This window comes from Protopterus annectens, chromosome 8.part1 (genome assembly GCF_019279795.1).
Source record: "Protopterus annectens isolate FY-2018-M chromosome 8.part1, PAN1.0, whole genome shotgun sequence".
Taxonomy (NCBI): domain Eukaryota; kingdom Metazoa; phylum Chordata; order Ceratodontiformes; family Protopteridae; genus Protopterus; species Protopterus annectens.
Genome location: NC_056742.1, coordinates 382,769,726 through 382,787,070, shown reverse-complemented (window position 1 = coordinate 382,787,070; position 17,345 = coordinate 382,769,726). Strand labels below are relative to the sequence as shown.

The 17,345-nt window shown below is 37.5% G+C and overlaps 1 protein-coding gene across 1 annotated transcript in view; it reads right to left on the bottom strand.

Moving 5' to 3' along the window:
• LOC122810136 (T-cell immunomodulatory protein-like) overlaps nt 1–17,345 on the bottom strand; it is a gene marked incomplete at its 5' end in the record, with an annotated part of 1,692,898 nt that overhangs the window by 72,538 nt on the left and 1,603,015 nt on the right. The window lies entirely within an intron of this gene.

Genomic DNA, 17,345 nt, shown 5'->3' with positions numbered 1-17,345 from the left:
CCAGTAATCAAATGTCAATAAATACATAGATAAATTTAAATTAGCATTTTTGCCTTTTAACTTGTTTTGCCACTTTGTTGATTTGTATTGCCTTTTCTAAAGTTAAATTAGGCTGCAACTTTTGGGACACTTCAACATTAGCCAGCCCAGTAACAGTTCTCGCTCTTATTTGTTCATCTTTTCTGGCATTAAGTCCAAATTATTTTGCGACTTCATACAGCTGTCTTACAAATGCTTCAACCCATCCATTATTTGCTTGTATGCATCGATGGAAGCTGCCCTTTCATGTGTCATATTTCTTTTTGGCATAACATGATCAGTGAGTTTGTTAATCACTAACTGATATGCAATACTCTGGTCCTCTGTGAATGAAAATGAAGTATGAATTTCCTCCATTTCATGGCCCATAGCATAAGAGAAGTGTATTTACCTGGGTTTCATCTGCTGTTTTATCGAATTTGATTGCCACATGAAATTGTATGACTATCTGACTCCGGGTAGGCCAGAAAAAGATTTTGAAAAGTCATATAGCTCTGGTGGGTTAAACTTCACAATTGTTATAAAGATTTTTTGTGGGTTGAATACATTAAATATGGTAAAACGAGGACTTTGCAAAGTAAAATGACTTTCATCTCTAAAAGAATTTAACCCCGAGCTTATTAATTCACTCAAAGTAGTTTGGCATAATTTCATAAGCTATTTTTTTCCTGTTTTCATTTCATTGAGAATATCTCACTTGTGACATCTCATCACAAAATGCATCAGTGGTTATCCAGCAGTAGCCCAGTATCCTGAGCTTATTAATTGACTCAAAGTAGTTTGGCATAGTTAGCAGGGAAACACACTTACAAGCGAGGAGAGTGTGTTGAGCAGATGGAAAGAGTACTTTGGGGGGTTGATGAATGAATAGAATGAAAGGGAGAGAAGGTTGGATGATGTGGGGATAGTGAACCATGAAGTGCAATGGATTAGCAAGGAGGAAGTAAGGATAGCTATGAAGAGGATGAAGAATGGAAAGGCTGTTGGTCCAGATGACACCTGTGGAAGCATGGAGGTGTTTAGGTGAAATGGCAGTGGAGTTTTTAACCAGATTGTTTAATGAAATTTTGGAAAGTGAGAGGATGCCTGAGGAATGGAGAATAAGTGTTTTGGTACCGATTTTTAAGAATAAGGGTGATGTGCAGAGCTGTAGTAACTACAGAGGGATTAAATTGATCAGTCACAGCATGAAGTTATGGGAAAGAGTAGTGGAAGTTAGGTTAAGAAGGGACATGGTGATTAGTGATCAGCAGTATGGTTTCATGCTGGGAAAGAGCACTACAGATGCGATGTTTGCTCTGAGAGTGTTGATGGAGAAGTACAGAGAAGGTCAGAAGGAGTTGCATTCTGTTTTTGTAGACTTAGAGAAAGCATATGACAGGGTGCCTAGAGAGGAGTGGTGGTATTGTATGAGGAAGTCAGGAGTGTCAGAGAAGTAGAGTGGTACAGGATATGTACGAGGGTAGTGTGACAGCGGTGAGGTCTGCGGTTTGAGTGATGGATGCGTTTAAGGTAGAGGTGGGTTTACATCAAGGATCAGCTCTCAGCCCTTTCTTATTTGCAATGGTGATGGACAGGTTGACAAACAAGATCAGACAGGAGTCCCAGTGGACTATGATGTTTGCAGATGACATTGTGATCTGTAGTGAGAGTAGGGAACAGGTGGAGGAGACCCTGGAGAGGTGGAGATATGCTCTAGAGAGAAGAGGAATGAAGGTCAGCAGGACTAAGACAGAATATATGTGTGTGAATGAGAGGGAGGACAGAAGAATTGTGAGGATGCAAGGAGTAGAGGTGGCGAAGGTGGATGAGTTTAAATACTTGGGATCAACAGTTCAGAGTAACGGTGAGTTTGGAAGAGAGATGAAGAAGAGAGTACAGGCAGGATGGAGTGGGTGGAGAAGAGTGTTAGGATTAGTGATTTGTGACAGACGAGTACCAGTAAGAGTGAAAGGGAAGGTCTACAAGAGGGTAGTGAGACCAGCTATGTTATATGGGTTGGACACAGTGGCATTGACAAAAAGGCAGGAGTTAGAGCTGGATGTGGCAGAATTAAAGATGTTAAGATTTGCACTGGGTGTGATGAGGGTGGACAGGATTAGGAATAAGTATATTAGAGGGTCAGCCCAGGTTGGAAGGTTTGGAGACAAAGCCAGAAAGGCAAGATTACGTTGGTTTGGACATGTGCTTAAGAGGGATGCTGAGTATATTGGGAAAAGGATGCTAAGGATGAAGCTACCAGGTAACAGGAAAAGAGGAAGGCCTAAGATAAGGTTTATGGATGTGGTGAGAGTGGACATGCAGGTGGTTGGTGTGACAGAGCAAGATGCAGAGGACAGGAAGAAATGGCAATAGATGATCCGCTGTGGCGACTCCTAATGGGAACAGCCGAAAGATTATAATGGTTATCCAGTAGCACTTGCTGGTCAGGCTACACCGTCAGTTTAGCAGATAGGTAACTTTTATTCATAAAAAATACAAGTTCAACAGAAATTCTGTTAATCCTTTAAGCATTTCATACCCAAATGACTTGAGTTTAGGAGCTACAACGTATTATGAGGTATGTACATTTTTAACAGAAAAACACCACCCATTATTCTTAAAATGGAAAATGACTAGCTCACATATGCAAAACGGATACAACATTCTAGAAGCTTTACTCCAGTTGCCATCACAGGGGCCAAATCACCAAACAAAAGCCCATGATAGACAGCACTACAGTAATCAAGAGAACAAGAGTATAATGTCCCAAGATTTGATGAAATACAGTGTTTGATCTACACTATTTGCTGTAAATGAAAGATGTCTTAGTGATAGCTGAGACCTGGTCTTTCAGTCACAGCCCATCATCAAGAACAATGCCCAGATCTTGATCATGACAGATGAATTCTGTCTGGTGCTCTCCATATATATCTAAAGGAGAGGGCAGAGCAACATGGGATGGAAAGACTGTGTTATGCACCAGCTTTAACTTAGTCTCAACTCAGTTGAACTTTAAATGATTACAAGCTGTCCAGTTTAGGATCAAGCGCAGGCAGCCTTCTAAAGCTGAAGAGACCAGCACAAACTCTGGAGAAAAGCTGAGGTAAAATATGTCTCCTTGCAATAACCTTCATTAAGCAGCAGTGTATACAACATGAACAATAAAGGAACCAGAAATAACCTGGGAGGTAATCACAATCACCAAAAAACCAGCTGCAAAACGTGGAGCAAGTAACACAAACTTGTAGGAAAAACCACCTTTAATAACAAAGCAAAGCTTTCGGGCAGAACCCTTCTTCTGTACTAATACAATCAAGTCTGCATACTAGAAGCTTATATACAGGTCTAGAAGTCACATGATTAGCAGCCAAGAATCATGTGACGAACAAATCTTAAAGTGCAAACAACATAATAAAACTTTAAAGAAACTTTAAAAAAACTTTAAAAAAAAAATCAATTAATAATATTACGTAATCTAGTTAAAATTGGTTTTAAACTGACTTTGCTGTTAATTCCTGGATGTGAATCAGCAGCTAGTCTTAAAATCCATTCAAATTCCTTAGTCTCAAGGCGATTATTCAAATCTCCACCTCTGGCACTAGGACAATTAAAATCAATAACTCTAAACTTAAAAGAATGTTCAGAGCCATTAATATTGATATGCTTATATAGTGCATTATTTTCACAACACCGTCTGATTTCTGAATTATGATCAATAACACGATCTTTCAGCTTACGAATAGTTTTTCCTACATAGAACGAGGTGCAGGATTTACATGTAGCCAAATAGATAACACCTGAAGTGTTACAAGTAGCTGAAATTTTAAAATTGAATACTTGACCAGTGCTAGGGTGTGTGAAAATGTCACTACCATTACCAAACATCTGTGCACAGGCAATACAGTTAAAACATTGAAAAGTTCCATGCTTGATAGCCAACGTCATAGGCTTAGGTTTATAAAAATCTTTATAACACAATAAGCTTTTGATAGTCTTCATATTTCTATAAGAGAAGCATGGCTTATCACCTACAATAGCTTTCATTTCATCTGAAGCTAATAAAATTATCCAATTTCTTGAGATAATTTGTTTAACCAGGTGACTTCTTCTATTAAAAGTAGTCATATATCTAACTGAAGTCATCTCTTTATTGCTGTTATTATTTTTCTGAGATATAGTTAACGAAATATCCTGCCCTTGATTAAAGCTGATAGGTTTCAAATAAGTCTTCCTAGCCTCTAAAATATCAATTCTTGACTTAAGTAGGTGGGCATCATAGCCACTTGAGGTAAATTCCACTATCAAATCATCCAGTTGTAACTTGAATACATCATCATCTGTGTTGAGCCTACTTGTCCTAATAAATTGTGATTTTACCACACTTCTGAAAATATGTGGAGCGTGCATATTACTGTAATGTAAATATTTACAACAGCTAACTTCCTTCTTATATACAGAAGTACTAAGAATTCCATCATTCAGCTGGATTTTAAAATCTAAGTAACACATAGTATTTTCAGAAACTTGCATTTTAAATTTCAAATAATCAGTTGTGGAGTTCAAATAGTCAACAAATAGTCAACAAAAACATCCAGATCATGAAGTGTACCATTCCAAACAATTAAACAGTCATCAACAAATCTTTGATAAAAACTAATATAGGTAGAAAGATTCCTATTACTATACAGATGTTTATGTTCCCATTGGTAAAGGACTAGGTTAGCGTATGTGTTAGCCACTGAGGTACCCATAGCTATTCCTGTTAACTGTAAATATAAAGTTTCGTTAAACATAAAAATATTATTTTTCAAAACAACATCCATAAGACAGCAAATGTTGTCAATGGATTTGAAATCAGGGTTAGGTTGTGTTATTAAAAATTCCCTCAGAAGCTCAAGTCCGGCATCATTAGGAATGACGGTAAATAAGGATACGATATCCAAGCTAACTAAATAATGTCTTTTAGTTTTTATATCAGGCTCATTTCTAGTATACCATTGCTGTAACTTAGATAACAAATCATGTGTATCTTTCAGGATGGTATTACAATTAAGTAGATGTGGTTGTAACTGTTTGTGCAAGTAAACTGAAACCGGTTCTGTAATCCAGCCTCCACCTGAGACAATAGGTCTCATTGGTGGGTTATCCATAGACTTATGTATTTTCGGGATGCCATACAAATGAGGTATCAAAGGACAAGGTACAGTTAGAAAATGAAACAAATCAAGGTTGATGTCACCATTAACCTGAAGTTCAAATATTACCATGTTGACATAACTCACACATTTCTTTACATCTGCATGTGTAACTATTTTAAATGCATTCTCATCATTCAAAAGTAGAGAAACAGCTGAAAAATACTTGTCTCGGTAATCACAATCCAGTGAGGAAAAGTCCAATTAATTTAAACCGGATATCACTTGCTGAGTGGATTGTGAGAAGTAAGAGGTAAATCATTAGAGAACCATACCTGATAAATTACAGCACAGTTTCAAATGCTGATAAGGATCTGATCCAGAGTCAAAACCTGCCAAGAGATCAAGGAGAGCCAAGATGAAAAGATGTCACTGATTTCTCCCAATCAGGGTTGTCTCTGTACTGTGCTGCATCTAAAGACAATCATAGATTTAAAAAGGCTTTTAATGTCTGATTTTATTATACTAGGGGATGAACCACCTTTCTAATAAATGGAACTTTTGAAACCGGTACTAATTCTCCAAAAGTTTTACATCAAAAGACAGCTACTTGAGGAATGCAGTGATCAGCTTCAGTTTAAATGCAGATAAAACGACCCTGGTCCTCAATGAAGCATTAAGAGTTTGAAGAATAAATGGACATACATTGAGCCAAGATCTTATCAACCTTATTAGAATAGGATCCAAGACACAATATGTCAGCTACATAGCTAACATGACATCTACAAACTTGTCACAGCTAATGTAAGCAAATTTAGCCCAGCACAGGTCTCTGTATCATCCATTTCTGACAAACCGCTTTTCTTAGATAATGAATCTTGGTGAAAACAGCATTGTATCTTGGAAATCTTGTCTGCAAAAAAATCATGCAGCATCCTTATAATTATTTGAGGTAAAATCTCTACAGCTGCACAGTCTTCTGAATACCCTAAAGAGTGTCAGTGGTGACAATGAAAGATCAGATGCAGCACAGATCTCTCTAAACACAAAAGTGCCTTCTTCCACGAGATTCCTTACTGGTACAAAGAGCAGAGTTTATCCAAAGTAAGTTCATCTTCAAGAAGGAGCATCCCACCCCATCTTTGGTAGACTCCACTAATGGTCACCAAAGTTCATGTCGAGCAGAAGACCTAGTGCAAACACCAACTAGGAACTAGGATACCCAGATCCAACAAATTAACAATAGCATTGTTGCACACTACTACAAACACATCTGGACCACCTGCACTGAGCCTCTCAAGCAACAGATCGATGATCGGGCTTTACATATGTGCATTTACAGTCTTAGAATGCCAACATTTGAAAAGTTGAGCAGTGGGAGACTCAGCTTGGAGATGAATAGGTTTGCCTAGTACACACCTGTGAAACTAGAGATTTGGGATGCACGGCTAGGCTTAAAAAGCCCCCATTGGTTGTTAGCCACAAGAGCAAGAGCCAGTTTCCATCACTTCAGGACCAAGCTAGAAGATCAAACTCACTAACTGTCCAAATTTATGGGATGCAGTAGAAACTACACAAAGGAAACTAAAGCGTTTTCAATAAAAGTAGCAGCTTTATAGCAAGTTTGCAAGTCTTGTTATCAACACATGCATTAAAATTTCAAAAAAATAAACTATGTATGGGATTCATGAACCAGGACAATGAGGAGTTCTGAAAACAACTGCAGAAACATCCAGAGGGAAACCTGTATATGGTACACAGGGAAAAATCTGCAATTCACTTCTGTCCCTTTGATATACTTAAAGGCACTTGATCCTCCAACCACAATGGTCGCCAACTCCAGGCCAGATAAAAAGCTACTCCCCATCAGAGCTCCCTGCCTACGTCCGCAGATAACACATTAATCTGGTGGCATGCACGACCCAAGGAAGGGTATTCAGCATTTATCTTACCAGGTCTCTGTGATGAATCTGAGTTCAACCATTAGAAGTAAGTCAGATATAATGCCTAGCTTCCCAGTTGAATGACACATGGTACTGATAACCTTCCTGCTGAGCTAATTAAGGCTGGAAATGACAGCACAGTGGATTTCTTAACCCAATCTCTGCAATAAGACTCTGCAAACAAGACAATAGCCAAAGGACTGACTTTACTTAGTGTTTGCACTGATCCCAAAATGACCAGGCGCAACAGATAGTGCTGACCACTGTACAGTATCAATGAATAGTCATGCCAGCAAAACACTATGTGAGTTCTTCTCAGGTGCATTATACCATCAGCAGAATGACAGCAAGCAAAAAAAGAGGTGGGATTCAGAAAAAGTGTTGGCACTACGAACCTACTGTTTAACCACTGAATGATCCTGCAGACAGCAAATGAATTCAGTAAGCCTGTCTATATGGCAGCTGCTGATTACAATAAAGCTTCTGACTCTGAATCACTGCAAAATGAGGAATACATTAAAGTATAAGGGTACTGTTTCATTTCAGCTATCAGAGATCACGTTCTTTCGGAATGGTTTCAAGTGAAACAGCAAGTTATGACAAGGATGCCTAATTTCAGCTCTATGTTTCAACTTGTATTATGAGAAAGTAATGCAAAATTCTGTGGATGAGTTGGATACAACTGGATTTCAAATAAATAGTAGGAATACTAATAACTTACAATATGCTGATGATACTGTCTTCAGTGCAACATCACCGCATGATTTACAACAGCTAGTAGATAAATTAGATGAAGTCTCAAGAGGCTATTCCTTTGAAATAAATACAGAGAAAATGAATGTCAGTAACATGACAAAATGAAACCTTCAACACACACGATCATGGAACACATCATGATTGACTGAACACTTAACTACTTTAGGTGTCAGCATCAACCAAGATGTTGACAGCAAGAAAGAAATTCAGGCTAGGTTAGGTGTGGCTACAGCAAGCAACAGATTCCCTCACCCAGATGTGGGAAGGCAGCAGTCTGAATAAAGACATCAAGCTGAGAGTGCTCAAAACGTTAGTCTGCCCAGTTGCAATGTGTTGGTGTTAAGAGTTGGGCACTCAAACATGAAGCAGAGAGATAAATGAAGCCTTTCAGATGCAAGGGTTCTGCGACATTCTGAGGGTTAGGTGGAAAGAACATCAGTTGAATGACTTGATCCTGACAGAGCTTTGGACAAGACTCCAGCTTGTAAATATGACTGCTTGACAGAAACCAAGATATTTTGATCACAGCATGTTAGAAGGAAAATTATCAGTGTTGAATTTACAAGGCAAAGTGACGTGAAAACAATCGAGGGTGACAGAAATAAAGATGGACAGGTGACATTAAAGAATAAAACCACAACGTCACTGCATGATTGCATCATAGCACAGTGAGACAGAAAATGTTGTGACATCTCGTGTGCTTTGGTGATCTCTGACCATCAGAACTAAGATGGGAAGGAAGAATTCAGATCAATAATCAGCTTATTCTTGACTTACTGGCCATTACATAACACAACTCCCAGCAGTACTCAGTTGAAGAGGGTGTTGTAACAGCTGAGATAAAGGCATGAGATAGGGAGGACCCTTATCCCTGTGATATTTCACCTCTGAGCCAATCTGGGTCACCTTACTTCCTAACAACCAGCAACTAATGCAGCTTAAAAGAACACAGCAGTGTATTTTCAGTGTTTTAATTAAAACAAATTAATAAATATAGCATGGCAAACTTTCACATGATGTGCTTCTTCAGGTCAATTAAAAAAAACAAGAGAAATGCATCATTTAAGTATTTTTATCACTTGGCAGTCTTATGATGTTAATTCAAATTAAATACTTAAAGTAATATCAGCATCTTAAAGTGCTCAATTTTAATAAAGGTTTAATGCTATAACTACCATTCAAACCTAGAAGCTGATCTGCTCTAAGAATAGAGATCCATTTTTATTCAGTGCTCTCTATTCTAGTAAAAATATTTCTGTTTTATTTTCTTGTATAATCTGCAAAACAGAGAACCTAAAATGACGATTTTCCCCCTTACCAGCTACATGCTTATACAATGCATTCATTCCTGCACAGCCCCTCTAAGTTTCTGACTTCAGCCCTATGATTTTTTTCCATCACAGTCTCCTATATTAATGGGAGACAAGAGCTTCAATTAGCAAAGAGCCAGAAGGCATTGCCTTTGATAGGACAGCTCCAAATCAAGTGCCCCACTACTACCCCTTTAGCTAGCCAGAGGCAAACCGATCAGTATGCAAAGTCTGAGGAATAAACAGGAGAAAATTAGGAATCTGAAGCAGGAAAGAAAGACAAAAAAAACAGAGAAGGGTGAATTTAAACCCACACTAACACTGCACTATGTACCAAAACCCAACAATCAGCTTTAAAAAAAACTTGACCATAAGCCTGCCACATAATCTTGCAAGAGATTCAACAATGCCTATTATCGCATCAGTACCATTACAAAATCAAACCCAAAAAATGTGAGTTCAGTACAGTATCAAGACTGAGATAGTGTTTTGCAACTGTAAACCAGAAGTGTTCCATGCAGGCAGTAAAACAAAGTGTTTCAAATAATGCAGCCCAAGAAGAGCCACGATACCCTTGTGTATAATGTTTGGGCTTAGAATGTGCAGTCTGCTTTTTAAGCCTTATGAACAACTTCAGCAACCAGACAGAAAGACCACATGGTTAACAAAAAATTCCAGACTCCAACACAAATATAATAATTCAAAAGCCACTGGCCAAATGACAATCCAGAGAACACATACACTGACTGATAAGACAAACTAAGTTCAAATCTTGGTCGGTGAAAGTTCAACCTTTCCACTGATGCTGTAGTCTTCAGATTATCCTCAGCAGGCTGCACTGGAACAGTCCAACAAAACACAGCAACCTGGAAATAGGCATAGAATCAACAGTTTGAAATCAAGGATCAGCATCAGCTCCTAGAGCACCCAGAGAAACAACTATGAATCACACATCTTCAGTAAAGCAAAAGAAACAGTTCAGCCAGACAGGAGCTTCAAAGCCAAATAAGTCTCGGACTGTATCGTCATGCCAACCTCAAAAAGACAAGATAAACAGTCAACACAAAAAAAATACAGACATGAAGCTTCCTGGAACTCCTACATGAGCAACTCAAACAAATGCAGTCTGAATATAAACAGTGCAGTCATTACTGTGCTTCCATGCATCCATCCATCCATCACCACCTTTTTCCCATTTCTGAACATGGGGCTATGGTGTCACATCAATATGTAAACCACAGCAGTCCAAAGACAGCAGGTGGTGTCAAGATGAGCGATTTGCAAGCTGTCTGTTCAGCTCACCAGTCATTACTAGCAGTGCTACAACTGCAGAAGTACTCAGTTACAATGTTCTTTATGGTCGGCAAACAGCAATACAACTGGTGTAGAGCAGTTTAAAGATGTCAGAACATTTCATGGCATTTTAAGTTAATGCACTAATGCAGCTTATTTCCGAGCTTTTTCAAAAACATATTAAAAACGACACTTAAATGCACATGAAAGCCGCTCACCACAGACACGTTGTCATCTTTATGGTTATCTACTCACTTAAGCAAAATAATTCATGTTTCTCTCAGCAGACGTATAAAATGTGAATAAGACCCTGTGTCTCAGAAAAGTCTAACAAAAGGAATCTGACACTGAAAAGGAAACAAACATGAAAAATGCCCTTAAACTGTAAAAAAACAAAAAAGTCAGTAAACTGTAATTCTTATTCTCTTGTTAGACAGACTTTACTCATCCTAGTTTGCAAGGCTGATTTCAGTCCTAAAGATTTTAAATTATATATAAAGGGCATTGACCTATATAGCTGAAACCAATATACATATCAGATACACAGTTCACATGTTCATACAAATAGCAATCAGCTTGATCTTCATTATTAGCGTCTTCAAAGAGCATTTTAATGGCTATCATGTTTATCTACAACCCTAGAAAAAGTATGCTGTACCCTAAACATAATTTATAACCAGATACATTGCAGCAGCAGCTGCTTTTACCTGGAATCAGCACTTTGATTTTTTTTAAATAAAAGGTGCTACATGAAACTTTCACATTATATATGCAGGATGACCATACCACCATCTACAAAGGTAGGGCCTGTAAAATAAACTGTATAATGTGCCAAGACTGCTGCAACATACAGTGACAGGAGTGAAGAAAGAAAGCAAACAACATGCATAAATCATAAGTGGAGTAACATGACCTCAGCTAGTCCCAGAAAGGCAAAGCACTTCTCATTCCAGTTTCAGACATGGATTTTTAATGCAAATGATGGAGCACTTGGCCTGCTCTGTCATGAACTCATCCTTACTTCAACCTACATAGCAAGTAAATGAATGGAAAACAATCTCAAATGATGACTTCTTGACCTTAAATACTGCATGTCAGTACAGTGCGTTATCATATAAGAAAATAAATAATCACCCATGCACATGCCATTTGTGTCCTACACTACAAGGGTCCAGCAGTCCTGCCGGAAGTTAAGTCTTAAAAATGTATCCACTCTGTATATGGTCTAGCAAAAAAAAAAAAGCATTGCATTGTAAGCATCAGTATTTGACTGCTACATGCATAACTCAATAAAACAAAAGAAAAAAAACCCCTCCTTGCTGTCAAATTTCTTGGGGCCAGAAGCAGATATTTTATTCTATATTATTTAGCACAATTTCATTTGAAAAGACAGCAGGAGATGGTCTTGTAAAAATTCCATTTCTTCTACACAGATGTACACAAGGACAGTATGTTAAGGTATCTAATTTTCAGTGTTAACACGCAAAGCAATACCTAAAAAATATATGTTGCAAACGATTTAATGGAAAGAATGCAGAATATAGGGGTGATAACCAGTGAATTGCGTAGGCTTGCTCTAATGCTGCATTTAGTAAACAGCTACCACTCACATTTTAGTTTGTTGTCATACAATAAGCAGAAGGCAACAATCACCCAGTTATGATTTCAAACTATGCTCTTCTGTCATATGGAAAAATGAGATACCATTAATAATAATTTCTTCTTCTCTCAAATGCCATATAAAAGCACCGACTGAAGACAGGGATTCTAAAATATGAAGATATCATAACCAATATTAGTTTTCCTTCATTTTGCATCTAATCAGTAATCAAAATTGTCAATGACAGCAGAGCTACATTATCTTAGGGTGATAAACTCTGACAACAGAAACTCCCCTTTGACAGGTATTAACACATTTCAAAACATAAAATTGAAAATATCAGCAATTTGCCTTAATGCTGCATATAAACTGCATTATATCACAGGCACGGTAAACTTAACCAGTAATGCAGAGAAATCAGCAAAAGCAGAAAAAGAAAGGGCGGGTTTTACTTTACAACACGATTAAAATGAAAAAAAATACTATGGCTCTCTCTAACCAATCAGATCTGACATATATGAAAATACACAGTGTATCAGGAAACTTAACAGTAGAAGCAGGCAGAGAAAATAAGGCTCCGTCTGCCATTGCAACTAGGAAATTACTTTCAAGTGTCTGCTTTCCAAGAGGTCATACTGGCACTGTTTAATGTTAGATCAGGCTAATGTGAGGTAAGGCACAATTAGTCTTGTTTATAGGCCATATTATCCATTAAAACTACATTTTATTAATTTATTAAGAAGCACTATCAAAACCTTATATGCCAAGTGATTAAATCATGTAGAAAGGTCACGGAAACCCTTTTTAGAAGTGCATTGCAACTGCAACCGGCAGCCTCCAGCACCCTTTCACATTTGCTCATCAGTACACAGCTGACAATCTGCACAGCTATCTGCCTAGAACCTTACATGTAATACCAATTCCCACTTTGGTCAACAACCTGCTGAACATCCACTCAGAAGTAATGCCATTTGTAACCTTATAAACTCTGTTTTTTGTTCCTATTTTTACTGTCTGTTTAGGTACCCTAAGAAGCCATCATGATACAGACCACCATATCTGCCTCTATCTCCACAGCAGACTACTCTCTGCAAGATCGGTATAGTACCATGATAAATTCACTGTCCAGAAGGTACTGTAATGCGTCTTCAAACATGATTAGTTACATGCTGAATCAAACATCAATAGATTTTTGTAGAATGTCAAGATTTTTACATTGTATACTTGGTTTGTTCCTCACAAAGTCTGTGTTCTTTGGCAAATCAAGGAGCACTGAAGTGACTAAATAATGACATACATTTGAGTTTCACACTTCATATCATTCAGAAGATACATGCCAACACAAAACATGTTATTCTAACAAATTTTTGTGTTTATAAGAGCAATACTTAACATCTGTCCCTAATTTTGTGCCCCCCCCCCCCCCAAGTTATTTTTGGCTTTGTCAAGATTTTTTTCTGCTACGGAATTGAGAGGTATGTGCTGAATGCACTCAGAACCTAAATGCCTTTGACAAAGCACAAACTCGCTTTACATTAATTTTTATTTATTTTAATTTTTTTAAGTAGCTGAGTGGACTGGGCTTCTGGGGGCCCTTTCACTCATGACCTAGTTATAAAAATATGGGAGCCAACAAAAAACAGAAAGAGAGTTTTACAAAGCTTCAATTTCTGAAAATACACACAAAAATACATATAATACACCTGCAGCAGTGAAAACAAAACTGGATAAAATTGTGTAGGTCAGCTATAAATCCAGCAGCAGAGTGAAAATGAAGACGTCATTGAGAAAACTACAACAGCAGGTTAACATAATTAAATATCAAAACAAATGCTCACAGCTGTGAAGAAATTAGAGAAGCTACCAGAAGATCAGAAGAAATATAACATTTCCTGTTTGCAGAATCCATGTGGTACATGGTGTCCATATCAGGCTGACAAAAGGTTATCTATGTACTTGTGAAAGAAGACATCCAAATGGAGCGTCTTACCCAACATGCTATACTTGATATATCAGTGTTAAATGTATAAATTATATCTGAACACTGCAGTGAATGGATGAGAATGACTGTGACAACACTATGTATACTGCATTATCTGGATATCATGAAATGTGTATGTCAAATGCAACATTACAATTAGCTGTTATGCCACAAATATTTTTAAACTAGCATAACTAGGCACAAACGGGTAAAAACTCAAACCCACTATTTTGGCCTCAGACAAATTACCAGCAGAATTTCTAAAAATTTCTGCAGATGCAGTGGCCTACCTTATAACCATTCTCATTAATAGGTCCCTGTCAGAATCCATGGTTCCCGAAATCTGGAAAATATCATATAATCCCACTTCATAAAGGAGGTAACTCCACAGAACTTAACTACCGACCGATAGCTATTTTTTCCCCTATAGCAAAAATCCTGGAAAAGTGCAGACACTCTCAAATGATAGATTACTTGCATTCACATAAACTCCCTGTCAAACACTCAGCACAGTTTTCGTTCCTTTCATAGTATCACCACTGCTCTTCTGTCATTCACCAATATAGTTAACATACATAGGAACAATGGTAAATTTGTATCTGCTACCTTTCTCGACCTCTCAAAGGGCTTTGATATGATCAGACAGGATATACTTATCAAAGAGCTATCTGAACTAGGACTGACTAAATCTTCCATATCCTGGTTCCAAAGTTATCTAGATGGCCACCAACAAGCAGTACTGTGGCAGCAAGAACTCTCACCCCTTCTTCCAGTCACTCTTGGTCCACTTCTTTTCACCCTTTATACCAACAAGCTCTACACCTCTACTCCCAATGCATCTGTCATACAATTTGTCGATGATTCTACATTCATTTGTGCAGTTTCCTCACTACAGGAACTCCATATATTAAGACAACAATCTTTCCTCTTAATAGAAGCGTGGCTCTCCAATATCCAACTCGTACTAAACCCTGCTAAAACCAAGCTGCTGCTGCTCTTTAAACCAACTAGGCTCACCTCATTAGCTACCCCCTTTAACATCACTTCCAGCAGCAACAACACTTCTATCTCTCCCACTGAACACACCAAACTCCTTGGCATAGAGATTGATAAAATCTGAGATTTGATATCCATATCTCTCAGACCAGCAAGAAAGTACATAAAAAAAACTAGGTACCCTGTATAGAAATAGACAATTCCTCTCCAAACAAACAGCAGCATCCATACTATGCCTCACCCATTTTACCAACCTTAGAAAAGCAGACTTAGCAAAGCTTGAATGCTGCTATAACAAAATAGCTAGATTCACCTCAGACTCCCCATTTAGAACTCACCACTGCTCATCCTTAACACAGCTCAACTGGTTGGAACTCCCCCAACTGTTACATTACAATCAACTGTCTCTAGCACATAAAATTCTTTATCAACCTGGATAAAACCCCTGCACTACAAAACTAACTTCACCATCACATAGATAATAGAGCTCTTCCCTCCAGTAACAGATTTCTCCTCAAAGTTACTAAAACAAATAATACAGCAGGGGACATGCTATTCTATAAGTACGTGGTAAAAATCTGGAAAACTCTTCCTAGTGATATAACTACTACCCCTTACTTCACACATTCACTTACAGCCCATCTCAGTAATAACTGGCTATGCTCCTGTAACACACCAGGATAAACATTCCCACCACATTACACCACCCCTTTCTCTTCCCTGACTACTTCTTACAACTCAAGTAGTTTCAATAGGCCTAGGCTCTTGAATGGTACTATATATTGTTCATAAGATATAGTAAAATGTATTGATGTTTCCACCTTGGTCTAAACAATCTTTCTAGAGACTCTAGCTTAGTCTTAATCTCATCCTGATACTTTTATTAGATAGGAGACATAATTAATGTGTGCACATCCTATAACTCTACTGTAATTTATAATGATGCATTAACTACTGTGTCTTATAATGATGTATTAATTTCTAATTGTATTATTATGTCTGCAATGTTCAACCTTATATATTATCTGATCAATGTCTAGCTGAAATTTTCAACTGTTATTGTTCTAGACATGCTAAGATATGTTCTAGACATTACCTGTCTTTGACTGTTTGTTTTGTTCACTTTCTGGAAATTTTCTCCCTGGGCCTCTACTAAAAAAAGGACCTGTGTCCAGTAGACTTTCCCAGTTAACAAATGTAAAATAAACTAAATAAGTAAAATAAATTGTATTACTTAATGGTTTACAGTACTGCCTATGATCACAGTTTTTTTGCTGAAACATATCCTCACAAATCAGTCCACAAATTCACTTATCAAAATGGTAAATTAACTGACTACATGCATACTCTACAGAATGGCATACTGTAGACATTATTTCAGTAGCATTTTATATAGTCATTTATGCATCTGTTTTTAAACAATATAAAGTAACTGTCATTGCATCAGGCCATGCTGCTTTATGTCCCGTTCTGCAGCCGTTGAGAAGTATTTAGCTTACCTACGTCCCTTTTAACATTTTAAAGATGTGGAAAAGGAGGCTTCAAATGTTTAAATGAACAGTGGAAATCAGGGGTTGAATCCCAACCCCTTGTGATACATGCAGCATAACTATGACCAAGTCCCTTAATATTTGTGTGCCACTAGTGTAGTTTTTGGGGGGAAAAAAAATCTCCCTGACAGTAGCTGACCTTAATGACAATAAGTTCAAAAAAGCTCAGATACTGATAACTAAGTTTCCATTATTATAAAACTAATTTTTGCCAACGAGTACAAGTTGACATGTTAAAAAAATCTCTTGGGATATTCCAAGGTACTACAAACTGAAATGGTAACACAAGACACAACCTTGTTGTTGAAACACTTGTTAAAATATTGCTTCCAGTGGCTATCTGTGCTGTGAATTCTGGCACAAAAAAAACACAGTAGGAAAAGAGGATGAGCTCCACAAGATACATATAAAATAATTATTTTGATAAACTATTGCTATACTGACAAAAGATCAAAAATGCATATAATGCTAGAGAAAAAATAATAAATTAACTTTATTTTGCAGCCCAGCAGCAATCTGTTTTCAGCTGACATCTTTCCATCTCAGTTTAATCACTAACAAAGTTGACACCATAAATGAAGTGAGGAAAATTCATTATGAATTTAAAATAAACTCTTAAAGAAATAAAACTTTTTGGCACACTAGCAGATGGTACGCATACACAAGGTCCATTGCTTCATAAACCATGATCAGTCACACAGAAACAAGTGAGCTTTGTATGTGTTGCACCACTACCCACAGAAAGCCACAACACATCCCC